General features: G+C 43.9%; 1 protein-coding gene and 1 pseudogene across 1 annotated transcript in view; one reads left to right on the top strand and one right to left on the bottom strand.

Annotated features, from left to right (window-relative positions):
* The window catches only part of LOC133746593 (zinc finger protein 883-like), a 59,144-nt gene that overhangs the window by 19,883 nt on the left and 17,216 nt on the right, over positions 1-22,045 (top strand). The gene's annotated exons all lie outside the window — the stretch shown is intronic.
* LOC133747000 (regulator of G-protein signaling 2-like) lies at positions 1,152-11,421 on the bottom strand (annotated as a pseudogene).

Consider the following 22,045-nt stretch of genomic DNA (forward strand, 5'->3'; position numbering starts at 1 on the left):
GCTGTCAGTTCTCCCTGCACAGACACAGTAATGCACACTTCTTCTCTACTACAAAGATCTTCCCCTTATGTTGGTCATAATTCTAGTTATCAACATCAAATCAGCTCACACCTGGACTGTAAGTATTCAATGACATTATTTATCAAAATAAATGTATTCAAATATTCAAAGACCACTTCAAAGTTTAACTGCCTTCAAGAGTTTTTGGCACTTGTAATAGACACTGTGGTTTTCTACACACAAGCACTCACTATTTTATATACCATTTAACAATTCAAACATCATTTCAGGTTCAGCAATACACAAGAATAGCATGCATGAAATGGAGTCACAAGAACTTTAGTACTCTTCTACATAGTAAACATGTTACGTTAGTTGGGACTCAAAACCACTATGTGGTAACATGAACTGATTTAATGAAAGATATACAGCTAGGTAGTTAAGGCCACAGAATCCCAGACCTATTGATTTTAAATGAGTTTAGATCAACAGCATTCCATTGCATTATCTTTTATCTCACAGTCCTGCTTTTTCAGCAAGACCCACCCCACTCAGACCACATATTTCCTGCCTGTGTCTGTACAGTGGTGGAAGCTGTTCTGATACAAGCATCTCCTGGACAGTCACCAGCTTCCTGACTCACTACCTAGCTTGGAATCAATAGTTCTGAGGGAACTGAATTGAATGTCAGTCTCTTTGGCAGTCACAGACTTCTGCCTTAGGAAACAGAACATGTCCTCTACTCTGGGGCTCCCTTTTTCTCATCAACCATGGTGTCTGTGGTTTTTTTCTTTTTTCTTTTTTGACAGGCAGAGTGGACAGTGATAGAGACAGAGAGAAAGGTCTTCCGTTTGCCGTTGGTTCACCCTCCAATGGCCGCTGTGGTAGCGCGCTGTGGCCTGCGCACTGCGCTGTTCCAATGGCAGGAGCCAGGTGCTTCTCCTGGTCTCCCATGGGGTGCAGGGCCCAAGCACTTGGGCCATCCTCCACTGCACTCCCTGGCCACAGCAGAGAGCTGGCCTGGAAGAGGGGCAACCGGGACAGGATCGGTGCCCCGACCGGGACTAGAACCTGGTGTGCTGGTGCCGCAAGGCGGAGGATTAGCCTGTTGAGCCACGGCGCCGGCCGATCTATGGTTTTTCACTCAAGCCCTAGTAGAACTCTGATTCCAAAAAACAGGGATAAGTGTTCTACCTGGGGCTGGTGCTGTGGCATAGCAAGTTACACTGATGCCTACAGCACTAGCATCCCATATGGATGCCAGTTTGAGTCCCAGCTACTCCAGTTCTTACCCACTCCCTGCTGGGAAAAGCAGCATAAGATGGCCCAAGTGCTTGGTCCTCTGCCCCTACATGGGAGACCTGGAGGAAGCTCCTGGCTTCAGCCTGACCCAGCCCTGACCACTGTGGCCATTTAGGGAGTGAACTAGCAGATGGAAGACCTCTCTCTGCAACTCTGCCTTTCAAATAAGTAAAACATCATGTTGTACACCCTTTTCCAGGCAGTTGTACAGCTGGGGGTTGTAGCTTCTTGTATATTTTGGATAATAAGAGTTTTGGTTTGAAAGCATGCTCATCTGGAACAAAGATCACTCATTATCCTTCGTTAGAGAAGGGAGCTCTGCTCTTTGAAAGTGAAAATCAGAAGCTGTAACATGTGATGAGCTCCACCTGCCAGGTCTGGGGATACTTAGTTGAAAGCCAGGACACCAGGAAAGGAAGCTTTTCAGATTCCCTGGCCCTTGCTTTAGTCTTATATCTTTACTTCCTGTGTTGCTTCTTGGTGCCAAGGGTGTACACTTTATGCTGAAATGAGGAATTTGGTCTTACCTCTTTGGGGGTTTTTTCTATGAAGACTGTATATGTTTACCGTGGTTTTAAGGATAGCTTCTGGGGTGGGTGGATTTTTCAGAAGTTTTCACAAGCCAGCCAAAAGCCTATATTTTCTTCACAGAATTCAGTTTTTAAAAAAGCCTTCAATACAGCCAGAATATCTGTAGGAAGGGAAAAGTAGAAAAAAAAGCATGTGAAATATGAAGAACCGAATGATCAAATAATCCCTTGTGCTTTTCTAGTACTAGGATTAGCTATTTTCTAGTTTTTACTCAATCCTGGGGTCCTGAGGATTTAGCTCTTTAAAGACAAAGATGCCAGTAGGCAAAATACTTAAGTTGGTGCCATACTACTAAAACATAAATACTTCAGTTTGTTTTTAATGCCAAAATGTATTTGTAGGAGAGGCACAAATTGTCAGGGAACTAAGTCTCTTGCAAACACTGCCTGCAATGAAAAGCATCCTCAGCCTCCACCAAGAGCAGTGCCATTGCAGAGCTGAAGGGTGATTTATCTTCCCCACCTGGGGTGAATATGCTGAGAAATAAAGGGAGATAAACAGGCCTTCTAGGTTAAGTCTCATTCCCCTTGCAGAGCTGCTCATTTGTGTTTGAGGACACAGCCTTTCTGCATTCTTGTGATACTTGCAATAGATTAAATTCAAGACTAATTCACATTTGCAGGCCAGCAGCTCCTGGAATGCTTCTGACCACAGCAGTGCTTCCTTCGGGGAAGGTCTGCAAGAGCAGTTCTGTAGTGAGTTGTGCTCAGAGCAGTTCCCCTCCCAGCTCAGCAGTGAGCTGTTCAGATTGCAAACACAGGAATCTCAACTTACTTGATGAAAGTTTGCTACGGGCTTTTCTTGCCAACTGTGGCCTTCCCAGGAGTGGTGGAGTTTTGAGGTAGCTCAATCGTGTCTTCCAATCTTTTACTCTTAAAAAAAAGTACATTTCACTAAATGACCATCCTTGAGTACACTACTGACCTGAATGCATTTTTACCAAATAAAGTCATCCAATAGCTACAAACAAACCAAAAGCCAATAGCAGGCTTACCAACCTAATATTAAACTCAGCACCAGGCCGGCACCGTGGCTCAATAGGCTAATCCTTCGCCTAGTGGTGCTGGCACACCGGGTTCTAGTCCCGGTCGGGACGCCGGATTCTATCCCAGTTGCCCCTCTTCCAGGCCAGCTCTCTGCTGTGGCCAGGGAGTACAGTGGAGGATGGCCCAAGTGCTTGGGCCCTGCACCCCATGGGAGACCAGGAGAAGCAGCTGGCTCCTGCCATCCGATCAGCACAGTGCGCTGGCCGCGGCGGCCATTGGAGGGTGAACCAATGGCAAAAAGGAAGACCTTTCTCTCTGTCTCTATCACTGTCCACTCTGCCTGTCAAAAAAAAAAAAAAAACTCAGCACCGAATTACTGAGCAGTTTCATGTGTTCCTCATAAAGTAAGTGCTGCTGTGAGGACTAAAGATAGGACTGCCCAAATTTTAATTTTCAATATACTGCACAGCTAATAAAGCAGATGCTGTCTCTGGCCCACAAAAGGGGACAGTTTCCCTGCAAGGTTAACCGCAATCGGGAGACATTTCACACCTGATGGAACCCGCAGCGGGACTACCTTGAGCCAGCTCCTCTGCTTCCCTTTCCACCTTCGGTCCTGGACGGGCCAGAGACCACGCACAGGAGGTGCCACCGGCTCACCCGTGCCCCCCTGTAACCCACAACGCTCCTGGGAGGCAGATGCCACAGAATAGTGATTTGTTCCATGGTTGTCACTGCGTGAGATCAGCCCATCATGAGAAAACGTCCGAAATTGAGCTCAATGGCCAAGAACGTAACACCACCCACGTCACCCGCACACACCGCAACTACCAGGTGCCCGCCAATGACCACCGCCTTTATAGCCGGCCAGGCATGAGGCAAGTCTGGCAGCGCCGGCCCTGTCCCAGGACAGGGAGGATTGGTCCAAGGCCCCTGGCCGGGCGGAGCCTGAGCCGCCCTGCAGCAGATTCTGGAAGCAAGGGAGCTGCTGATAGCTGAGGCCAGGCTCAGAGTGCACTCAGGGAGACGCCACGCCCGGCAGGGGCGCTGGGGCCCTGGACTTTCCCAGGCTGCAGTCCTGGGGCGGAGGCTGGCTTAGCCCTTCTTCCCCAGCCCTGCCCTCAAGTGGAGCAGGGTTCCCATGGGGGCAGCTTCCTTCACGGGAGGGCCTCGATTCAGGGTGCTGGCCTGCAGCCTTCCGGGAGGGAGTAGGAGACAGCGACTTTGTCAGGAGGCGACACCCGAGCTGGGCCTGCTTTTTGGGACAGCTCTGGATGCATGTCCGCGTGTGCCTGGACCTGCGGGGCTGCCTCTTGCCTCCTGGAGGATCTGGGAGCCGGGCGTCCTGGTGGCGGGGGCGGGAGGGCGATGAACTGAGCTCACCCTGGGTGCACCAGGCTCTTTGGAGCCTTTCAGAGTTGATGTCACCTCCTGAGTCACTCCTGGTCCGCTTGGGATTTGCCAGAACCCTGAATTAGGGGTGTGGTGGAGGTGGTAGTGGTTGACTTCAATACACTTTATTTGCGAATTCTTCAAACACAGCTTCTCCCTACTCCTGCAGGCTTTAAGGTGATTGACGAGGACAGAGTGCCTGAGCTGCGAAGAGACTGAATTTTGGAAACTCCGTCCAGAACTCCACAGTGTGTATTTAGGTGCTCTTCCCTCAGGCCTGCAGGTGGACAGCAAGAGCAACAGTAAGATATTAATTGCTGTAGATACTCCCCGTTCTTTTTTTTTTTTTAACTTTTATTTAATGAATATAAATTTCCAGTGTACAGCTTATGGATTACAATGGCTTCCCCCCCCCAATAACTTCCCTCCCACCCGCAACCCTCCCCCCTCCCGCTCCCTCTCCCCTTCCATTTGCATCAAGATTCATTTTCAATTCTCTTTATATACAGAAGATCAATTTAGTATAAAGATTTCAACAGTTTGCACCCACATAGAAACACAAAGTGAAACATACTGTTTGAGTACTAGTTATAGCATTAAATCACAATGTACAGCACATTAAGGACAGAGATCCCACATGAGGAGCAAGTGCACAGTGGCTCCTGTTGTTGACCCAACAAATTGACACTCTAGTTTATGGCGCCAGTAACCATCCTAGGCTGTCGTCATGAGTTGCCAAGGCTATGGAAGCCTTCCAAGTTTGCTGACTCTGATCATATTTAGACAAGGTCATAAAAGACAGAGTGAGGATAGTAACCAATGATCCTAATAGTGGCATTTACCAGGTTTGAAAAATTATACAGCATTAAGTGGGGAAGAGGACCATCAGTACACACAGGTTGGGAGTAGAGCCATTGGTGGTAGAGTAGAGGTTATGATTACAAAGGAATGAGGCCCAAGTGCACTAGACAGGGCCTAGAACAAAGGACAGAGTCATTATTAGAGGAGCTAAGAAAGGTGCTGTCTAAGCTACAATTAAGTTTTCTGATTGAGAGGCAAATAGAACCTGATAGAAGGGGCTTGATAATAATCTGGTGGGCTTTAGGCCTTGTAAATTCAGAGGCCCAGACCTATCTATCTCTTCACATGGGCTATATCCTAAGGGAGGTGTGAACCTCCTAGGGGAAGGCACTCTGTTGACTTTCATTACTTGGCTGGCCTGGGAGGAGAGCTGGCCAGGTAAAGGCAGGTGGCATCTCTAACAAGAAATTGACAGTTCTGCCTGCAATGTTGCTGACCCTACTTGACCATCCCCTCAGCTGCAGTGGTCACTTTGGAAGTTGGGCTGAGTGAAGGGCTTTTCAGCTTAGAGCCAATAAGATCTGTGGCTCTGACCTGGGCATCCTTCGACTCCAGGGCAGGTCCATTTCCAGTGATCCAACTCTTGGCAGAGCTGCCAGGGCTCTTCACAAGCTGACTTCTGCTGAAGCCCAGGCTTACCACATTGAAAGCCACTGCAGTGGACTGGCCTGTTGGGTCTCCTTGAGGGCAGATCACTGTACAGATCAGCCATTAATAGGCCTGCCACCCATTGCTTCTGATGCCGAGCTTTCTTTTCCTCCTGGTTTGTGTTAAAGCAGACCAGAGGATGCAAGTCAAGGGAGTGCCCGTTTCCCATCTCTAATCTTCGGTGGCCTGAACTACAAGTCTATAGTCACAGGCATGTTCTGTAGTAGTTTTTCTAAGGTAGACAATGCCCATGAGGAAAATTATATTCTCACTTTAAAACTTTCTTTCCCTTTGGTCTGAAAGGGAGGTTTTTTCTACTTACTGTATACTTCGCTGATGGTGAAGTGAATCAAGCTATGAGATTATTATTTGAGTTCTTATTTTGGCTATGCTATTGCAGAAAAATGTTAGCCATCTCTTTTATAAGGTCTAAAGATTAAATTGTGCATCCTACAGATTCCTTCATAATAGAATTAGTTTCCTACCTTGAAGAGAATAGAGAAATGAAAGAACAAGTTGGGCTTAGAATAGAGAAATGAGGGAGCAAGTCCTAGATCGCTTGCTGACAATAGCAATATCACATGAATACTTAGCAAACCGTTTCAACCATTAGATAACAACTTAAGAAAACATTTACCAGAAGGTCCAATGCCTTCTATAAATTTTAAGAATCATGTATTTGAAAACACCTCTTAAATATCTAACATGGTGTAGTTTGTTTAGCCAGTAAACTTAAGCACAACCATCTAAAATGTTTTTAGTTTCTTTCTACCAACAAGTCTAAAACATATGATACACAGATTCAGGTCCCACAAATTAAAATGTATCTTTGATTGATTTTAGCAGCTTAAATTTATGGACAATCTTATCTATAAGCCATTTAAAATAAAACTCTTAATAAAATTTCCCATGTGGACATACAATATGTACACACATATAATATAGCATAATAGACCAATATAGCAATTTTAATAATAGCTTTTAAAATCTTTAACTCTTTTTGTAGATTGCCAATTGATTTGAATTGCTTTTTCTTTTTAGTAACCTCAGTTAACCATACTTTCTCTCAGTTGGTACTGTTAATACATTATTGGCTTCATCTGTTTACAGTGCCATCCCAAAGTACTGAATACAATAAAAGTGGCTGGAAAAAGTCCATAGGAACCTATAGGAGGACAGCTAAACACAGAACCAACAACGCTTTAGTTTTATGAGCAGCAGATATTCAAATTTTTGAAAAAAGCACATATTTAAATAACCCATAGCTCTTAATAAAAATTCAGCTGTTTTTGAACAATTAGAATTTAACAGACATCAAGAGAACATAATAGATTACTTTAACACATTGCTTTAACAGAGCATCAGAGTTTAATTCTATGTCAAAGAGAAATTGAGCTTCCTGTGATCTTTTGCTGTGAGGTTTCCTTCCTTTACCTTCTTTCATATTGGTGACCATGTTTCTGTGTTTCTGTGTGTAACACATCTTTAAGCATCTTTTGCAGGGCAGGATGAGTGGCAACAAATTCTTTCAGTTTCTGTTTGCTGTGAAAAGTCTTAATTTCACCTTCATTCACAAATGAGAGCTTTGCAGGATATAGTATTCTGGGCTGGCAGTTTTTCTCTCTTAGTACCTGGGCTATGTCTCGCCATTCCCTTCTAGCTTGTAGGGTTTCTGATGAGAAGTCTGCTGTGAGTCTAATTGGAGATCCTCTAAGAGTGATCCGACGTTTCTCTCTTGCACCTTTTAGGATCTTTTCTTTATGTTTCACTGTGGTGAGTTTGATTACAACATGTCGTGGTGAGGATCTCTTTTGGTCATGTTTATTAGGGGTTCTATAAGCTTCCTGTACTAAGATGCCTCTGTCCTTCTCCAAACCTGGGAAATTTTCTGCTAGTATCTCACTGAAAATGCCTTCTAATCCTTTCTCCCTCTCCATGCCTTCAGGAACTCCTAGAACCCGAATGTTGGGTTTTTTAATAGTATCCTGTAGATTCCTGACAATATTTTTTAGATTTCCAATTTCTTCTTCTTTTCTTTGGTTTGCCTGTTTCCTTTCCTGTTCTCTGTCTTCTAAGTCTGATATTCTCTCTTCTGCTTCGCCCATTCTGTTTTTAAGGCTCTCTAATGTGTTTGTCATTTGATCTATTGAACTCTTCATTTCATTATGATTTCTAGTCACTATCAGAGTTTCTTGTTCCACTAGTTGTTTCATTTCATTTTGATTCCTCCTTAATATTTCACTTTCACGAGAGAGATTTTCTATCTTGTCCATGAAGGATTTCTGTAGTTCAAGAATTTGTTTTTGAGAACTTCTTAATGTTCTTATCAATTTTTTGAGATCCGCTTCTTGCATTTCTTCGATCTCATCATCTTCATAATCTTGAATTGGGGTGTCTTTTTCATTTGGGGGTGCCATAGTTTCTTCCTTGTTCTTGTTAGCTTGGTTTTTGCGTTTGTTGTTTGGCATGTTGGAGATATCTGGTTTCTTCACTGTGGTGTTTTTTCTTGTTACACTATGGCTCTATATTAAGTGGACTGTCTGCTTTCAGTGGAGCCTTAGAGGCTTGAGATGAGTGTGGACTGAGAGCTGTGTTTGGTTCCTCAGGGCTGAGGGTGTGTCAAGGATGACACTCCCAGGTTAGGTGTGGTAAATCTCTCTTTCTCTTTTTGATTTAAAAGGGAAGTAATTCCGCACAGCTGAACGTAATTGGAGGTAGTTAGCAGGCAAATGATATACCCACAGGAGCCAGAGATCAGAAGCTCTTTCCCAAGGACCACACAGGGAATCTCTGCTGCCCTCAGTGTGGGCTCCAATTCTCCTGCAGTCTCCCACTGGGTTGCCAAGTTAGATGCTAATCTCCTGTTATTTCACCCCTCCCCACAGAGTCAGGTTTTTCTGCTAGGCTCAGGGCTGGTGCAGACCTGAGGTCGCCCTGCTTATGACGTATGTCCAAAATGGCGCCTTCTCTGTCTTGCTCGCCTGTGAGAGGTGAGCGGAGAGAGAGAAACTTGTGTCCGTATCAGTCACTTTTTTTGTTTTTTTTTTCTCTCTCTTCTAGTTAGCCTGGTGAACTTTTCCCCACGGAGTTTCAAGCCTTGTTCCCTCTAGCCTCCTCTTTCCGCTTGCCCGCTGGTATCTCGGGCTATGGAGGTTCGGCTCACCTCGCGTTCCAGCGCTGGTGCGTTGAGTCTGCCGCTGGTGTCCCGAACTTGGGCTCCCACGCTCTCCACGCAGGTCCACTGTGAATCACTAGTTCCGGAAGAGTTTCCTCTGCTGTTTCATCCCCTACTCTTCCTTGACACTGCAGTATCTCCACTTATATTAAACTTTCTCTCCCCCCGGACTAAGTGTGCTTCCTGCCTATTCCGCCATCTTGCCGCCTCCACCGATACTCCCCGTTCTTTACAGTAGACCTGCCAAAAGAGAATGGGGGATGTGTGCTTGAACAGTGGAACCAGTCAGCATGCTAGGGTGAGCTGCCCAAGCGCTTGTACCCCTGCACCCACATGGGAGACCCAGAGGAAGCTCCTGATTTCCTGGCTTCAGATCGGCCCAATCTCTGGCCATTGCAGCCATTTAGGGAATGAACCAGCAGATGGAAGACCCCTTTTCTCTCTCTGCCTCTCTCTCTGTAACTCTACCTCTCAAATAAATAAATAAAATCTTTTAAAACATGTAATTGAATGTTAAGTAATGTGAGGATAGGGTAATACAGAGATTCCCAAATTTTAGTTTAATACTTTTGACAAATACTCCCCAGTTACTTAAAGGAAGAGCAACTCCTTGTGTGCCTGCTGCAACCTTGCCACCATTTGAAGGGGAAGAGCTCATTGTCTGCCCTGAGGGGCAGTGCTGCATCCCCCTCAGGTATGTTCACATGACTGTCAGACTGTCACTTCCCTAATGAGAGGATTACAGCTGGCAGAGGGCCCAAGACAATTCTTTATATTTGTTTCCTACAGTCAGATTCTTTATACCTATTTAAGTGCTATAGTAGTTACTATGCATAACCAGAGCAGCCATTCTCCCAGCCTCTTATTTGTGACAAGTTCAATAGTTTGTAGTGATTCCCCCCACCATGGAAATCAGTTTGTATTTATTTCTGTGAAGGATATCAAAACCAGGGTGCACTGTCCTCAAGGGACTTATGGATCTACAAATCTTCAAAATGGGTTTATAAATAATAAAATAGCAAAAAATTTGAGGACAGTTTTTACAGCATCAATCTTCAATTGTTAAACAAAGATATTTTTGTGTAAACAGAACAAAATTATATGGACATTCACAGTTACATTTTTTTTTTGACAGGCAGAGTTAGTGAGAGAGGGAGAGACAGAGAAAGGTCTTCCCTCCATTGGTTCACCCCCAAATGGCTGCTATGGCTGGCACCTGTGCCGATCCGAAGCCAGGAGCCAGGTACTTCCTCCTGGTCTCCCATGCAGGTGCAGGGCCCAAGCACCTGGGCCATCATCCACTGCCTTCCTGGACCACAGCAGAGAGCTGAACTGGAAAAGGAGCAACCGGGATGGAATCGGTGCCCCAACTGGTACTAGAACCCAGTGTGCCAGCACCGCAGGCAGAGGATTAGCCTAGTGAGCCACAGCACTGGCCACATTCACAGTTACATTAACAACAAAGATGTATGGGATTTGCTCACCCTGTCACCATCCGCCTACTTGTTGACCCCCGAGGACTGCTGAGGCTCTCTTCTGTACTGGGAGATAGCATTCCAGAGTCTGCCGCTATGAAAGCAACAAGAGAGGTGTCAGGAACCTTTTGGCAAAAGTGACTTCAAAAAGTTTGTGGAAAAATAAAAAAATGTAGGGGCATCTGTTCATAGTGGGTCAGGCTTGTGCACCTGGGAGGCAGCAGATGATGGCTTAAAGGCTTGGAGTTCCTGGCTGGGCCAGCCCCAGCTGTTATGGACGTCTGGAAAATAAAGCAGTGGATGGAGGATCTCAGTTGCTGTCTTTCAAGTTTTTTTTTTAAGGTGTTAAGTTCAAAAATAACTAAATAAATTGTGAGAGCTACACATAATTCATACTATGTATATTCCATATGTATGGCTTTCAGTTTCTTTGTACCTTTTTTTTTAAGATGGCAGAGAGAGGTAGGGAGATAGATCTTCTATCTGATGGCTCACTCGCCAGGTGCATGCAATAGCTGGGGCAGGGCTGGTCCAGGTAGAAGTCATGAGCCAAGAATGCCCTCTGAGTCTCCCACATGGGTGGCAGGGCCCAAGCACATAAGTCAACATCTGCTGCATTAGCAGAAAGCTGAAGCAGAGCAACCAGGACTGAACTGGAGCTCCCCTATGGGATGTCCACATCGCAAAAAGTGGCTAAACCTGCTGCTTGACAATGCTGGCCCTTACACCTATCTTTGAATTCCATGTTCCACAAACTCTTTGTATAATAGAAATGTTCTCTGCATGTTTGGCGGTGGCTCTTGGGTGCCAGTGGTGGAGGAAGTGGTCTAGAGGAAGGTAGCACAGTGCTGCAGGAGAACAAGGGTGCAGGTACTGCCTGCTGGCATCTCATGCTTTGCCTCCCTTAGAGCAAGGTGTGGATGGCAGGAGGCTGAACCATTTACCTTCCCGCTTCAGACTTTGCCCATCTGTCCCGCAATTCCAGCCACATCTTGGCAAACCTGGCAAAATGCCTGACTGGTGGGGAGGTGGAGAAGCTCATCTGACCAAGCTCCAGCAAAGGGAATTAATTTAGAAAGTTATCAGTGTGCTTTCTACTGCTTTAAGGCATATTCACATGGAAAAAGTAACATTCTATTGTACAAACCATTCTGAGGCTCTTAGCAGAGTAAAGATATCTTAGATCCTCATCAGTGAAATCTTTAGGAATGTCAGAAAGCCTGTAACCTTCTTCAGTGATTTGAAACAAACAAGATCCGTAAGGGCAGAACTGCTCAGCAGCCACACTGCAGGGATAGGTATCTTTCCGATGATATCTTCATCTGCTCCTTGTGGTTGAAGCCAGTGTATGAGCTCTTGATCTGTTTTCTGCCCTTGGGAGGGCCTAGGGTGCTCTATATCATCTGTAAAGATTCAAAATTTGTTGTATATTAATGTCTAATTATAAAATTTCCAAAGTGACAAGCTGGATGTAATAAACTATGCCAGACTGCAAAAAAAAATACAAACATGGTATATTGTCTATAAAGTACAGAGGTAAATCTGTATTATAGAGATACACATCTCTACACATATCTCTATTTCTTTCACCTCTGAAAGTCTACATTAAGCTCTCGATGGAATGATTAATTAGGAATAGATTTCATATACTTAATTTTGTAATCAGTGAACTAGAAATAATTATTGTAGTATTGAGGATTGTACTGACTAAAACAGTATGTTTATTCCATGTTAAATACCATCATCGTATCTTTGGATTCCTTTTGTCCTACTACTTAGATATTCACAGGAGAGGGGAGGTGGGAGGAAAACCCAAGATCCATCAGGGTGGAGGGGGAATATCAGAGGCTGTGGTTCTATTGTACTGCAGCATTTGTTCTGGAAGAACACATTAATGGACCCAGATTTTTCTAAGGTAACTGAGTGCCTATTTTCTCCTGTACACTTGTCTGTAGTATTACATTTTCATTTATGTAAAAGTTTATTTTCTTCAAATAAAATATTAATTTGGATGAAAATGAAGATATTAAGGAATTTTCAGAATGGGTCTGTGGCAGCCCTCCTTGGCTTTGTTTTTAGGCACTTATATCAGAAAAGAAAAGGTAGAAAAGTACATTTTGGGTTCTTTTCCTCTCTACCATGACAGTCTTTGGTTAAGATTTGTCATTTTGTCATATTTGATTCTCTAGACTCCCTGAAAAATCCCCTACTTCATTAGATGGAGTCCTTGTCTCACCATGGCAGTGAAAAGTTTAAAATGTTCCAGCTTTGCATTTAGCTAGGTCATGGACACATGCCATGGCTCTTGCCAGCCAAGTGTATCAGGGACATCATCTCAATCGGACTTACTTGCATGAAGAAAAGGAGCAGCAGATCCTTCCAGTGAAAGTGGAGAGGAGCAGGAGCTGCAGAACACTGCTGGGGGGGGGGGGAGGAGTGTGCCGTGGGATGTCATGTGGTGGCAGTAGAAGATGGCCCAAGTCCTTGGACCCCTGAACCCAAGTGGGAGACCTGAAAGAAGCTCCTAGCTCCTGGCTTTGGATCAGCTCAGCTCCAGCCATTGTGGCCAATTGGGGAGTAAAGCAGCAGATGGAAGATCTTTCTCTCTCTCTCTCTCTGCCTCTCCTCCCTCCATGCCTCTCCTTTCTCTGTGTAACTCTGACTTTCAAATAAATAAATCTTTAAAAAAAAAGAGTTTATGCTTACGGGTAGTGGTCATGGAAAATATATGGGACATTTTGCAGCAAGATTTGGGATGAATTTTCTAACCACTGAATCTCCTAGAAATTAGAATACACTTCTAATGCATAACTTCCTCTTATACTTAATTAGGTTTTTGTTTTGAATTGTTTTTGATGAAACAGCAAGGAATTCTGAGTTATAGACTTCCTATTTCAGAGACAGGAAAACATTAAATGCCTGCATTATAATAAAATAATGCCTATCACCCTTTCTTAAGCAACAAATGATCATAGATTCTCTCTTTGCTAATAATTAATGAGCATGGAGATTCTTTCCACTGTAACCACTCTCCCACCTACACTCCCTCCCCTCTTCCTCCTTCCTCTCCTATTGACATGGAATGCCTTATATAGCTAGGGTGAACATTTAACCCGCTTGGCCCTAGATGTTTATACACTTCAACTCTGTGTCATTATTAATATGCCCTTTTTATGACCAAGCTTATGTCAGAACAACAAATTATATATTCACCTAATACTGACAGTCATCAAATCAATTTTTATTTTCTTCTCTATTAGGCAGTTCTTGAGGGGCAGAAATATTTATTTTGTATATCATTTATTCATTCAACTAAAAGACTGACTGTCAAGATGCTGAGTTTTAGTGTCAAAGCAAATATGTTTCTAGACCCCATGAAGTTTACAGTCTGGCAAGAAAGAGCAATCTACCCAAAGAATATTGTCTTTCATAGTGAATGGTGGTGTGAAGTCAGTGGATAAAGATTTAAGCATTCTTAATCCAGCACCAACTCTAATCCCATGATCTCTAATTGAGAGAAGTAATCAGAGATATAGAACCCCATGTTACCCAGTTATCTCTTTGAATTTCTGCTTAAAAATAAAACATATCAAACAACACACAAATACCTAGCACTGCAAATTTACATACTATCTTGATATTAAAAATAAGAAAAAATTACCATGAAATAATAGAAACTTTGAATCTCCTTTGTTTTCTAGACAAGTTATAATCCTCTGTGGTTCTTTACAGTGTAAATTATTTTTGTAGGTACTCTTTGTATCTCTCACATTTTTTCCCTATGAGAAATCAGATTTTAAAAACTGAGACCCAAGACAAAAAAAAGATTTTTAAAACTAGTATTATATGTTGATTGGCTCTTTAAAAAAGATTTATTTATTTATTTGAAAGTCAGAGTTACACAGAGTAGAAGGGGAGAGAGAGAGAGACATCTTCCATCTTTTGGTTCACTCACCAATTGGTCACAATGGCTGGGGCTGTACTGATCTGATGCCAGCAGCCAGGAGCTTCTTCTGTGTCTCCCACACAGGTGCAGCTGCCCAAGGATTTGGGCCATCTTCCACCACTTTCCCTGGCCATAGTAGAGAGCTGGATTGAAAGCAGAGTAGCCAGGACTCAACCTCCACCCATATGGAATATCAATGCTGGTGGCAGCTTTACCTGCTATGCCACAGCGCTGGCCCCTTGATTGGCCTTTAACTTAGACTTTTTAATGATATTAAAAAATACCATGTTTTTCCAAGCTCTTTCCATTCAGTTTCTCCTTTGTAAACTCCAGATAATACTGTCCCCAGAATTAATTGAAGGTATATAAATGATATAAGGCATTTAACCCCTTAACCTGTCTTCTTGAATATTCAGCTATGTTAACTCTGTGTCCATTCCTCTGTTTGTCTCCGTACTAGATGAATAAAAAGACAGTGTAAAATGATTTGAAAAGAACTATAAGGGGTCAGTGCTGTGGCACTGCTGCCAATTGGGGAGTGAACTAGCCGACGGAAAACCTCTCTCTCTCTCTCGCTGCCTCTCCTCTGTAACTCTGGCTTCCAAATAAATAAATAAATCTTAAAAGAACTGTAAACACAAATAAAAATTGTATTCTCAAAACTGGATGTTAAACCATGCCTTCTACACCTCTCTTAAAAGTTACATTCTACCATAGTCATTTATGATTTCTAGGGCCAAAGCAGTAAATAAGATTTTTCTGGAAGAGACAGAGGTTATGAGGGAGCCAGGATTTGGGGTCAGTAGCAGCAGTGGGTGTCACTCTTTAAGATTTTGATTCAGGAAAGGAAGAACAGCAACTGATCCTTGAGATGTTGGGGTGGGAAGGAAAGGAAGGAGGGACTTAACAAAAGCAAATGCCCTCTGGTTGTGGGCACCCACCCCAGCCTGCACCCCTTGGGGAGGGCCAGCTGGTGTCTGTAGGGATGCTGTGGCCTGGACTCCATTTCCCAGAGTCCCCAGGAGCTCCGATGTAATCTGCCTTCCGAATGCCTGTGGGCATGCGCATGCTAGTGCCCGCCCAAGGGTTGGACCAGAGGGAGTTCATTCCCTGGTCGAGGTCTGCCCTGGGGGCTGTGTTACTCCTCCTGCATTTACTGCATCTCCTGCTCTGCACGTGGGATCCCAGGCAGTTTCCGAGTGCTCACCCAGAGCCTGCCTCCTGCTGCTGCTTCCCTCTTCATCGTCCGCCTGTGGGTCCCACGTGCCAGGGACTCTTTCTGCCCCACTCTCCCCGCTTCGCTCCCTGTGGTTCCAGAAGAAAGGGTACCTACTCCTGGGACTTTCTGCAGCAGGTTTGGGGTACAGGAACGGGCGGGGAGGCGTGTGGGACAAGGGTGGGTGCCAGGGCGGCTGGAGGCCCCCAGTGAGGCTCACTTACTTCTCAGCGATCATGGCAGCTTTCCCGAGGTCAAGGGCTGGGACCCGGGCTGTTCTGTCTCCCACCTCTGCTTCCCAGGCTCCCAGTGCCCAGCCTGTCCCTAATGTGCTTTATTTAGTGGTTACAGGAGAGGGCAGCGTTCTGGGAAACTGCACACGCAGGGCAGCTGAGAGCACAGGGAAGGAAGGCGGGGAAACTCCCCTCTCCAGTTAAATAAGCCGGGTTCCCACTGTGGGTGGTCTCAGAATGCAGTCTAGCAGGGCCTCCTGCTGTTTCCTGGGCTGGTTCCTGCAGGGTGGGGCTGGATGGTCTTCAGCAGAGAGCCTGGGGCAGCAGAGGGGTGGGAAGGAGGATCTGACTAGGATCTGCCCCACTGCTCTCATCCTGCACCTCATCTTCCTGGTGGGGTCCCCACGGACACACCTGCTGGGTGTGGCCCTGAGTGTTCAGCTTTTTCCCAGAGGGAGCAGTGTGCAGCCTGTGTAGCAGCTTTGTGCATTGATCCCTTTCCCATATTTGATTATCAGATTTTTCCAATCTGGAATTTGAAGCTGTTACAGAAACCTGGGGTGGGAAAACTCCCTTCTTTCAAACAGGCACAGAGAGAGTGGAGGGTCCAAGGAGTTTATATTAATGGCCCTAGGCTCAGCTGGAATGATTTCCTGAGAATTGAGCATTAAATTCAAGTTTCTTAGAATATGTATAGGATCACCAGCATCATACCTCAGCTGTTATAGTACTGGTGGGTTTAAATGCAGCCTACATGACTTAGGATCACATTTCCAACTATCGGTGGGTCCAGTATGTTTGTAAAAGAGATGGCAGGGACAGATTTACGAGGACAGATTTATGACTGGAGTTTTCAGAAGCAGAACTTAGGGCATCTTCACTCCCTAGACAAGATATCAGTGGGCAGCTGCTTCACTCATTAATTGTGAGCATCCACTTTTCAAGGTTTATGTTGGATGGGGTTCATTTCTCTTTCTTTGTCTCAGGTTGTGGCCGTATTTCTTCTACAAGGCCATGGAATCATAGCTGATGATTTATTTGGCTGCTTTTCATTTTCTGTCTTCAGCTATTTCTTCTCCAGTTAGCAAGGTTGTCAACTGTTTTTACCTGCCGCTGATCCCTTTGCAAAGTGAAAAGTGAACTAAAATTAATTCAAGTCTACTGTGTTGTCAATAACTGGAGTTTTTTTTTTTTTTTTTTAAGATTTATTTATTGGCCGGCGCCACATCTCAATAGGCTAATCCTCCACCTGTGGTGCCAACACACCTGGTTCTAGTCCCGGTCGGGGTGCCAAATTCTGTCCCGGTTGCCCCTCTCCAGACCAGCTCTCTGCTGTGGCCTGGGCATGCAGTGGAGGATGTCCCAAGTGCTTGGGCCTTGCACCCACATGGGAAAGCAGGAGAAGCACCTGGCTCCTGGTTTCAGATCAGTGCAGTGTGCTGGCTGCAGCATGCTGGCCACGGCAGCCATTGGAAGGTGAACCAATGGCAAAGGAAGACCTTTCTCTCTGTCTCTCTCTCACTGTCCACTCTGCCTGTCAAAAAAAAAAAAAAGATTTATTTATTCATTTGAAACTCAGAGTTACACAGAGAGAGGCAGGCAGAGAGAGAGAGAGAGAGAGAGAGATATCTTCCATCCAATGGTTCACTCCCCAATTGGCAGCAGCAGCTGGAGCTGTGCTGATCTGAAGCCAGTAGCCAGGAGCTTCTTCTGCATTGAAGCTGTTTTTTAAAATAATTATTTGTTTATTTGAAAGGCAGAGTTACAGAGTGGCATAAGCAGAGATAGATGGCCTAAGCTGTTTTGATACAAAACCAGGAGCCAGGAGCTTTGTCCAGGTCTCCTAGGTGGGTGCAGGAGATGAGGGATTTGGGCCATCTTCTACTGTTTTCCCAGGGCACAGCAGAGAGCTGGATGGGAAGTGGAGCAGCCAGGATCCCAACTGGCACCCATATGGAATGCTGACACTGCAGGAACTAGCTTAACCCACTATGCAACAGTGCTGCCCACTAACTGGAGCTCTTTTAATCTGAGTTTGCATAAAGTGGAGAATTACAGCATCATAAATACAGATAAGTAACAGTTTTTCTCTGCCTAGTACTTTACAGTTACCCAGTGATCCACTGAGAATCTTATATTCCACACTGTGTAATTAAGAAGGGCAGTTATTTGTCTTATTTTGGGTTCTGTGTTTAAACCCGTGACATTTTTGACATGGGAGGAAATTAGTTCTACATTTTCATAGAGACTGGTCTGTGGAAGCATCTATAGAAGTTATAACTGTGAGAGTGGTAAGAAAGAAGAGGGGAAGAAATAAGTGCCCCTTGCCCCCCACAGAGATGTCCACATAGTGGAGTAGAAGATGTGCCCTGGAAAACTATGGCTGACTTTCCGTGACAAACTGTGTTTGAGTGCTTCACATGTTCTGATAGAAAGGTATTGCCACCAGGTTACTACTATATTTATTTATTTAGTTAGTTTTTAAAGATTATTTATTTGGAAATCAGAGTTACACAGACAGAGAAGGAGAGGCAGAGAGAGGAAGAAAGAGAGGTCTTCCATTGGGTTCATTCCCTCAATGGCTTCATCATTGTGAACCTTGCTCAGTTCCTGGCCTATACCTTTCCTTTAACCTAGTACTTTGCCATGTAGTAGCCCATGCAAACTGCAGACTGCATAAATGAATGAATACGTTGATGGTTGTGATTTCTTAGAGGAATATCATAAGGGACAGAAGGAATAAAAACAAAAAAAAGTATCCTCAGTTTATAGAAGGTATACTATTTTTGCAAGCGACAGAGAGAGGAAGAAGAAGGAAAGTGGTGAGACTGGAAAGTTGTGGCAAATATAGTAGGCACTGGTCAAATTTAACAGGCCCATTAGAAAACATTAAGGTTTCCTTACTGCCATGTAGACTCTGCCCTCTAGAGGTGAACAGGGTCCTCTAAAGCCACTTGTTGCACAAATGAAAACCCAAGCATTGTGTTCTCCCACATATGGAGTCTGCTATTGGTTTTGATTTACGTTTCCCTAATGGTGAGTGATATTGGGCATGCTCATATATGTCTTGAGCATTTAGATTTCTTCTTCTGAGAAACATCTATTCTGATCATTGCCCATTTCTTTTTTTTTTTTTTTCTCTGACAGGCAGCGTGGACAGTGAGAGAGAGAGACAAAGGTCTTCCTTGTGCCGTTGGTTCACCCTCCAATGGCCACCACGGCCGGTGCACTGTGGCTGGTGCACCACGCTGTTCCAAAGGCAGGAGCCAGGTGTTTCTCCTGGTCTCCCATGGGGTGCAGGGCCCAAGCACTTGGGCAATCCTCCACTGCACTCCTGGGCCATAGCAGAGAGCTGGCCTGGAAGAGGGGCAGCCGGGGCAGAATCTGGTGCCCCAACTGGGACTAGAACCCAGTGTGCCGGCACCGCAAGGCAGAGGATTAGCTTGTTGAGCCACAGCACTGGCCTTGCCCATTTCTTAACTGTACATTTTGCTTCTTGTTTAGAGTTTTTCCAGTTCTATATATGTATGTTCTGGCTATCAATCTTTTGTCATATGTAGAGTTTTCAATGTTTTCTGCCATTCTGTTTGTTAATCTTCACTCTGATGATTACTTTGTTGTGAAGGTGTATCTTAATTTGATACACTCAAATTCATATGTTTTATTTTTGTTACTTGTGCTTTTGGAATCTTACCCAAAACTGTTCTCTAGCTAATGTTTCATAGTTTCCTCTATCTTTACTTAGTTTTTGGTTTTGTATTTAGATTTTTAATTCATCTTGAGTTACTTTTACATAGTGTATGAGGTGTTGGGGTATATTTTCAGGCTTCTACATATGGATAATCACTTTCCTCTAGACCATTTGCTAAAAGGAATCTTCTTTCTCCTGTTTGTTTTAGTTTCTTTGTTAAATATGAGTTGCCTGTAGAAAAGTCAGTTTATTTCAGCTGCCTATTCTTTTCCATTGAACTATGTGTCTGTTTTTCCAACAGTGCTAACTCTGCCTCTATTTTTTTAGTTTTTTTTGAAAGGCCAGACACTTTTTCCAAGTCTTTCATGTGGGTGCTAGCACCCAGGAACATGGGCCATCTTCCACCGATTTCCCAGGTGCATTAGTAGGCAGCTGGATTGGAAGTAGAGTAGCTGGTCTCATAGCAGCAACATATGGGATGCAAGGTCAAGGCTCTAACCCATTGCACCATAGCACCAGCCCCTTCCTTATTTATTTCTGCAGTGATCTTTCATTATTCACTTTTTCTACTGCCCTGCAACTTGATTCATTCTTGTTTTTCTCTGGGTACTGGAGGATGGTAGTAAGTTGCTTCTGGGATATCTTTTTTGTGTTTGTAGATAGTTGGTCATCTATAGTCATAGTTTTAATTTTTATATTTCTCTGCCAATCATGAGAACCTTCTAGATGACTGCATGAAATGTTGGCAGAAATGAGGATGTATTAATTTGCTAAGAAAATACCAGAGAGAATATAATTTAAATCATGGGATTTTACTTCTCAGAGTTGTGGAGCTTGAAAATATAAGATCAAGGTCCTAAAAGGCTCAATTTTTCAGACAGACACATATATCATTTGACCTGCTTAAAAGCACTTTCTTCAGGTAGAGTCATGTTGGTGGTTAGCACTTCAGTGTTTGAGCTTTAGGGAGGCACATTTCAGTCCATAACATCAAAAGGGGCCCTGTGGTCTGCTTCAATGACAGTCATTTCTAGGGAGGACAGAAAGTTTGAAATCAGTGTTAGGATTTCTCACAGTATTACTGTCAGTGCTATCTCCATACAATGTGCATTCATGTACACACAAACAAAAATACCTGTACATATAAATGCATTCTACAGTGGAAATGTCTGTTGGTTGTGTACAGGTAACATCAATATAATAATCCATAAGATGGCCTGTAAGCAGACATTAAAAAGAGGATTAGAAAGAATGACAACAAAATCTGCAGTTACCTATATTTATGTATATATGTATGATATTCAATATTTATAGTTGCTAAAAGATGAATGCTGATGTGTGAGAAATAAAAGCTAAACCTTACCTTACAATATTGCAGCCTATTCTACATGAAAGGTGTCTTCCTAAAACCAATCACTGGGCCCACTCTGTGGCATAGTAGGTTAAGCTTCCACCTGCAGTACCAGCATCCCATATGGGCACTAGTTTGAGTCCCTGCTTCTGCACTTCCAATCCAGCTCTTTGCTAATGGCCTAGGAAAGCAGTGGAATATGATATCAATGCTTGGGCCCCTGCACTCATGTGGGAGACCTGGAGGAAGCTGCTGATTCCTGGCTTCTGGCACCTGGCTTCAGATTGGCCCAGCTCCAGCCCTTCTGGCCATTTGGGGGTGAACCAGTGGATAGAAGACCTCTCTTTCACTTCCTCTCTATATCTGTAACTCTGCCTCACAATAAATAAATACATTTTTAAAAACCTTTCACATTTTACATTTCTTAATTTTTAAAGATTTATTTATTTGAAAGTCAGAGTTACAAAGAGGGAGGAGAGCCAGAGAGAGAGGTCTTCCATCTTATGTTTACTCCCTAATTGGTTGCAACTGCTGGAGCTGTGCTGTTCTGAAGCCAGGAGCCAGGAGCTAGTTCTGGATCTCCCAAATGGGTGCAGGGGCACAAGGACTTGGGCCATCTTCTACTACTTTCCTAGGCCATAGCAGAGAGCAGGATCAAAAGTGGAGTAGCTGGGTATTGAATTGGCCCCCATATGGGATACTGGCACTTCAGGCCATGGTGTTAACCTGCTCCATCACACATCAGTCCAATATTTTAAATTTCTGATACTCTAAAGTAGCACAGGACTACATTACATATAAGAAAGATGCATTCAAATATTATAAATCTAGTGCATTTTAGCAGACATTTTAACAAATACTTCTGCTTTTCTCAGAATTATGTATTAAATTAATGACATAATGAGTCATTGTCAGGTTTTTAGCTCTTTGACAGCCACTTATAATACTTAACAGCTTTTTCAAATTTATTGCTAGTGTATTTTTTTCAACACATGCACTGGATTTTACCAGTTTAGTGAACATGGCGTTGCCTATTCTAGGATTTGCATTTTATGCATTTTCATGGCTCACATAATCAACATCTGCAAAGCCTCTAAAAGACATAAATAATAACATGAATCAGGTTTTTAAAAAAAAAGATTTATTTATTTGAAAGTCAGAGTTGCACAAATAGAGGA

This window comes from Lepus europaeus, chromosome 18, assembly GCF_033115175.1.
Source record: "Lepus europaeus isolate LE1 chromosome 18, mLepTim1.pri, whole genome shotgun sequence".
Classification (NCBI taxonomy): domain Eukaryota; kingdom Metazoa; phylum Chordata; class Mammalia; order Lagomorpha; family Leporidae; genus Lepus; species Lepus europaeus.